Source organism: Balaenoptera ricei, chromosome 6 (genome assembly GCF_028023285.1).
Source record: "Balaenoptera ricei isolate mBalRic1 chromosome 6, mBalRic1.hap2, whole genome shotgun sequence".
In the NCBI taxonomy this organism is placed as follows: domain Eukaryota; kingdom Metazoa; phylum Chordata; class Mammalia; order Artiodactyla; family Balaenopteridae; genus Balaenoptera; species Balaenoptera ricei.
Genome location: NC_082644.1, coordinates 109,618,277 through 109,625,189, shown reverse-complemented (window position 1 = coordinate 109,625,189; position 6,913 = coordinate 109,618,277).

Below are 6,913 nucleotides of genomic sequence, written 5' to 3'. Positions count from 1 at the left end.
GAATATGTGGTGGGTTCATACGATAAACCCTAAGAACCCGATTGATATTATAGCTCATACCATACCCATATATCTGAAAGGTCCAAATCAAAATTTGTGTGCATTTCTGCCCTTTGGGACTCCAGACCTCCCCCCCCCCCTTTTTTTTTTGTCTCCAGGTGCCCTACATATCCCCCTTCAGGGATGAGGGAGAAACCTTTAAGCAGTTAAAGATGAATTACCCAAAGAGGATCTTTAAGCTCATCTTTCCCTAGAGATGAAAAAGAAAAACATATACATCTTCAGAGGGCAACCTGTTACACTCTTTTAAAGTATACAACTTAATCATGGCATAAAATGCAATCAGTACAGTCTGGTTTTAGGGGACCCATGGAAAGCTGTGCGAACCTTAGGTGCTGAGGGCCATGGGTTGGCAAGCTCTACATTTTATCACCATCCAGACAAATTCCAAGCTTTTATAGGCTGGTATTGGTGGCCACACATGATCTGGCCTTGCTTTATCTTTGCAGCTCCATCTCATCCCCTCCTGCCTGAACCCTGTACCCCTCTGTCACTGAATCACCTGCTGATCTTCCAGCAGATCCTGCTTTCTGTCACCTCAACACCTCCAAAGCTTTGTACCCCAGTTCTCTCTCTCTTCGGATTGCCCATCTTGACATTTTCCTCTTGTTTAACTCTTTCCTATCTTTTCAGATTTAGCTTTGGGGGGAACCTCCTTGGCAAAGCCTTCTCTGACTCCTAGACGGTATATTATACCAGCTGCCCATCCGTGCTCCAATGGTCCCCTGCGATGCCTCTGTCATAGCACTTCCTGGACCATTCTGCCAAAATAGGTTCCCCTGTCCTGTTATTCTTCATCCCAGAACCCTGCTTAATTCCCTTACAAATGATGGTCATTTGTAATGATTTAGTTACTGGTTTGTATACTGCCTCCCTCACTAGACTATGAGCTCCCTGAGGACAAGGCCAGATATCTCATCCTCTACCACCTATGAAAGTGGCTGGCACAGCATCCTGGACAGAGCAGACCCTCAGAATACACTTGTTAAATTGAATTGAAATGGCACTGATCACACTGTGTTATAATCATCTGTTTATGTTTCTAGCTGTACCAGCGAACCCCTCATGGGCAGGGACAAAGTCTCATTCACTATTATGCTCCCAGTGCCCAGCACAGAACTTGGCATATAATGGGAGACTAGTAAATGTGGAATGAATAAATGAATTAAATGAATAGGGACTTCTCTGGCGGTCCAGTGTTTAAGACTCCACGCTTCCACCACAGGGGGCACGGGTTCGATCCCTGGTTGGGGAACTAAGATCCCGCATGCCACATGGCACAGCCAAAAATAAATTAAAAAAAAATTTTTTTTAATGAATAAAGAGAAGAACTAACATGAAGGCAGGATGAACAAATGATCAAATAAAGGAATTCCAATAACCTTTCTGACACAACCAATTGATAGCTGTTACTTTCACTATTTGAAATAAACATCAGCCTCTTCTCTTGATTCTGTCTGCTTGTACTACTGGAAAAAAAATTATAATGGAGTTGGTCAAGTCTAACCTTTAAAAAACAATCACCACAGAAATCCAATGACTGGAGTAATGAATAGGTAAGACATTGCTATCAATTTACATTAATTAGTAAGGCTAAGATACCCTCTCAAAATGTCTGCTTCCTTAACCTTCTAGATTTGTATCAAATATCACCCCTTGGTTGTTTGCAAGTTTCATATTTTAAAGAAGTTTGAGTCACTGTAACAACCCTGAAATATGTGTGTGTGTGTGTGTGTGTGTGTGTGTGTGTGTGTAAAGGGGAAACTACTGTTTCTTCTCTACTACTCACACAGAACTTTACTTTGGCACCAAATATGTAGGTGTTTTCCCCACACTGACCAATTCTGTGACACCAGCTGGGTGTCCTACAATCCAATTCAATTCTGACATTATCTACTTGGAGTTAGCATCAGGTCCCACAGGTTAAGGGCTCAGTCCCACAAGAATGTCCTCCACCTCCACTTCAGATGCCAAATGCAAGCCCAAGCCTCCAGTACCTCTGACCAACCAGCTATAAGTCAGGGGTTCTCATGACCCTCTCCTCAGGTTTGGTAATTTGCTAGAATGGCTCACAGAACTCAGGAAGACAATTTACTTACTAGGTGACCAGTTTACAATAAGGGATACAAGTCAGGAACAGCCAGATGGAAGAGATACACAGGGCAAGATGTGGAGGAAAGGTGTTGAGCTGGGCTCCATGCCCTCTCTGGGGTCACAACTCTCCCAGCAGCTGTATGTGTTCAGCAACCTGGAAGTTCTCTGAACCCCGTAGTTCAGGAATTTTTATGGAGGCTTCATCATATAGGCATGGTCAAGTATTAACTCAATCTCTAGCTCTTCTCCCCTTCTCAGAGGATGGAGGAGTAGGGCTGAAAGTTCCAAACTTCTAACCACAGCTTAGTTTTTTCTGATGACCAACCCCCATGCTGAAGCCATCCACCAGCTCACCAAGAGTCTCCTCATTAGAATAATAGTCATTCCTACCCACCAAAACTCTCCTCATTAGAACAACAGACATTCCTATCACCCAGGACATTCCAAGGGATTTAGGAGCTCTGTGTCAGGAACCAGGATCAATAAACCAAACATCAGTACAAAAGATGCTCCTGGCAGCCTTATCACTTAGGAAATCACAAAGGTTTTAGGAACTCTGTTTGTTCCATAATACTTACATATTTAAATGCTCAGTGGTATCAAAAATACTTAAATGTCTTCAATATAGTCTTTAGTTTTAAGTACAATAGCCAAATTTCCCCAACTTTCCTAAAGTCAGAGCATAGCACCTGATACAGGACTGCCAACAATCAGGAACTTAATTCCAGGACTGCCCTAGACTATTCTGGATGGGTAATCAGCAAACCCACAGGTATTTCTATTTTTACATAGTTGTGATCTTCTCATTTAAACAATTATGCACATAGCTATATTATTTAGCAAACATTTTCCCCTGCTGCAATATATTCTTTATATTTCCTCTGAAAAAGTCATAACTTCCTGAGTCTCCGTTTTCTCACCTGTAATCGCTTCATCTCTGCTGACACCTTCACCAGAGCTCTGGAGAGCTGAGCAAGCTAACAGGGAGGAGGCTATTCTAGTGGGTGAGAGGGCAGGCTTTGTGGTCACACAACTTTGTGGAATCCTGGTTTTGCCACTTCCTTGTTATGTTACCTTTGGCAAGTTACTTGTCATCTTTGATCCTCGGTTTTCTTATCTGTAAATTGGAAATAGTTGTGCCTTATGCAGAGAGATGGAATAAGGATTAAATGGGTTTTAAGAAATGCATGTGTAATATGTAATCCAGTGCCTGACACATAGTAGCCCTTAATAAACAATAGCTGCTATTAATGCAAAATCAAATATCTTGAATTGCCTAGCCCAAGATAATTCTCTTTTTCTTTGTCTTATTTTCATATTTTATGCTAGTTTTGCCAAGATATGGTCCTAAACTTAAAGCTTATATGCATGTGTATATTTTTCAGATGCAATTTTATCATTTAATTGCTAAGCTTTATATCAGAAAATAATAAATTTCTTAGCAAATATAAAAAAAAGCTGCTCTTACTATTGCTATTATTGTTATTATTATTATACTTTGCTTTTCCATAACGTTCATGTATCATCATTATTTAACCCTTACCAAATGATTTCTTATTCCTTATTCTTATAGGTGATTCTGCAAGGTACATCCTCAGGCATACAATGTTTTTATCTCCCCAAAATTATCTCTTCAGATTAAACTACCAGGAAGAGCCAGCATGGCCACACAGGCTTTTTCTCTCTCTGTCTGGCGAGCCCCTGATTCTTCAAGAGCCTCATTTTCAGAAAGCCTTCCCTGACCTCCAAAGAGCAAATCTTCCCTGCCCCACTTTACCTAGAACACACCATCTCTCTCATGGGTACTGTTAGGTCTTCTCCTTCCAATCTGATTTCCACATGGCCCCAGAAGGATTTTTCTAGAAATACATGTAAAGCACTCTGTGGGAAAACAGAATCTCTTAATGGTTAGTGAGAGTGTAAATTGGTAAAAGCCCAAAGATGGGCAATTGGAATACTTATCATTTGATCCAAGAATTCCACCTCCAGGAATTCTTTTCTACAGATGTACTCAAAAATGTGCAAAAGGGCACATCTACAAGGTGATCAGGGCAGCAATGCTTATAGTAGCAAAAAATTGGAAATCACTTAAATGTCCATCAATAGGGGATGATTTAAATAAGTTATGTAACGTGCATACACTAGAATACCATAGATTGGTGACGCTCTATGTAGTAAAATGGGGGCATTCCCAAACTATGCACATTTGTCAGTGAAAAAAGCAAGATGCAAAGCAGCATGTATACAATGCTAGCATATGTGAGAAGACTGAAAAAAAAAAGAGAAAGAGAGAAAGAATAGATACATGTGTTTGTACTTGTATAAAGTACTTTGGAAGGATACATAAGAAACTAGTAACATTGCTCACCTCTGGGGAGAATCTTGGGGTAGCTAGTCACGGGCAGAAAGGGGATTTTTCTGTGTATACCCTTTGTTGCCTTTGAATTTTAAATCATCTGAATGTACCCTTTATTCAAAATAATAACAATAATAGACAGAAAACACATGTCGCAGAGACACAAAAATACTGCAGTATGTACTTGTTGCTAAAGAGATGGCAGAAGAAGTCATATTCTGGAGAAAATTGCTCTCCTGTTGGGGAGAAAACCTTGTAAGGGTCTTCTGGGTGTGCAAAGCCAAAGCCCAGCTAAAACCATCAGAAAGTAACGGGTGACCTCTCTGGGTGAGAGGCAGTTCTGATTTTAAGTAATTCTTTACCTCCTCTGAGGTGGACCCAAGAGCCAGGAGTTTGGGGCACTGAGACCTGGGGAAAGAGAAGAATAAAGAGAAGGAACTAAATAAGAATAAGAAAGAGGAACAGATGTCCAGGGCCGAGATGGCTCTCCATAATGGTGCGAGGCTGGAGGCCTTTAGAACAAGTGACCATTGTTTTAGGGGGAGCCAGATCTTGCCATTATGAATGCAGCAGGATATGAGGGCTCAAACCGTTTCAATACCAAAACAGTCTGCAGTTGCCTCCCTTTTTTCGCCTACTTACCACAATTATTCTCCCTTATTTATTGTGCAGTTTGAAAGGTGAGTTGTCCCTACCCTTAAAAAAAGGGAACTCTTTTTCTTTTTCTTTTTTGGTTTGTTTGTATTAATTGCTGATGATCCAGGCCCTCGATTTAATAGATCATCAAGTCTCCTGTTAACGAACTGGAGAGGAGCAGAGGAACCAGAAGAGAGAAAGAAGTACCATGGAGGTGACCAAAAGGAGCAAGAAAGATTTTCTCCAAAGTAGAAGGAGGTCAGAGGATATGAGGAGGAGAGGAAAGTGACAGGGAGGGGTTGACACAAGGACACTCCTGGCCTGGGAGCTGATCTGGGGCAGTTTATCAAAAAGGAACACGACCCAAAGCATAGTTGAGCCAGGTGAATGGAATTAGCAAACAAGGCTTCAAGGGACATTGTTTGAGCAACAAGGAGCAAGGCAAGAGCTGAGTCATTGTCACAGGTCACTCAGCCATGACCAGAGAACCTCCTGTTGCCTGCCCCAAACTCACCCACACACAATGTTCCTCTGTGGGCAGCTGGTGAACAGGTCACTCTAACAGCACTGGAGCTGTTAGATGCATTAGCGTCTCTAACTCACTGGATGCCTGCCCAGCTGGACAGATGGCCAGCCATACCACACAGCTTCAACATGAACCTGCTCCATCACTCCAGGTGACATCATGCCCCAGGACAAAAGCCATGAGCCCAAAGCAAGGGAATGGGCACCTGGACCCAGTGGAATGGTGACAAGAAAGCTCTGGGCATCTGTACTCAGTGCGGGAAGGGGAATGAGAAAAGTGGGATTTGAACTGAACAAGCTCAAATCCTCCTGAGATGGGACAGTGGTTAATGACACCACTGTTACACATGAACAGGGATAATCTGGATAGCAGTGTCTGTCGAATCTGACAATGTTACGCACTTTCAATAGCTATACTCCACCTCTAGGGCAAATTCCAAATTTCTTAGCCTGGTGTATCAGTCAGGGTAGTCTAAATTATGCTGCAGTAATGAATTAATCCCCAAATCCTAACGGCTTAACACAACATAAATTTGTTTCTTATTCATGGTACATACCCCACGCATGTGCTCCACGTAATCACTCATGGACCCAGACGGATGGAGGGGCCACCATGGTGGAGCTGTATCACTTGGAACATGAGGGCTCCTTGGCTACTTGGCAAGGCAGGAAAGCTAAGGAAGAACTTGCTTTTTTATACTCTAGTCCAGAACTGACACGCGTAACTTCCACTGACAGCCGCTGGTGAAACTAGGCAGGTGCTTCTCTTTAACTGCGAGGAGACAGGGAAATGTGGGGAGGAGAAGGATATTTGGTAAGCAGTAAATATCTCTTCATACATAGCATTCGAGACCCTTTGTAATCTCCCCCCAGGATTCCCTCCCGCTTCATTTCCTGCCACTGCCCCCCCTTCCCAACTCATAATCCACCTCTGGTCACAGGCATTTCTCCCAGCTCCCCAGACATGTCCTTGAACCATCATTCCCCCAGACCTTTGCTCATGCTGGTTCTTGAACAATAAAATGCCCTTTCTCTACCTTCACCATCTGCCAATTCTACTTTTTTAAGCCCAACTCAAATACCACCTTCTCCGTTCCTGAGCCCTTGGGGTAAAACTAATTGACCCTTTTCAGTTCTGCCACATCTCTTCTTATATACTTCCTTTAGCACTTAGAGTCCATGGGACTGACTTCCTGGCATCTTTCACAGTGCCTGGCACATAGTGGACACTAGATAAATATT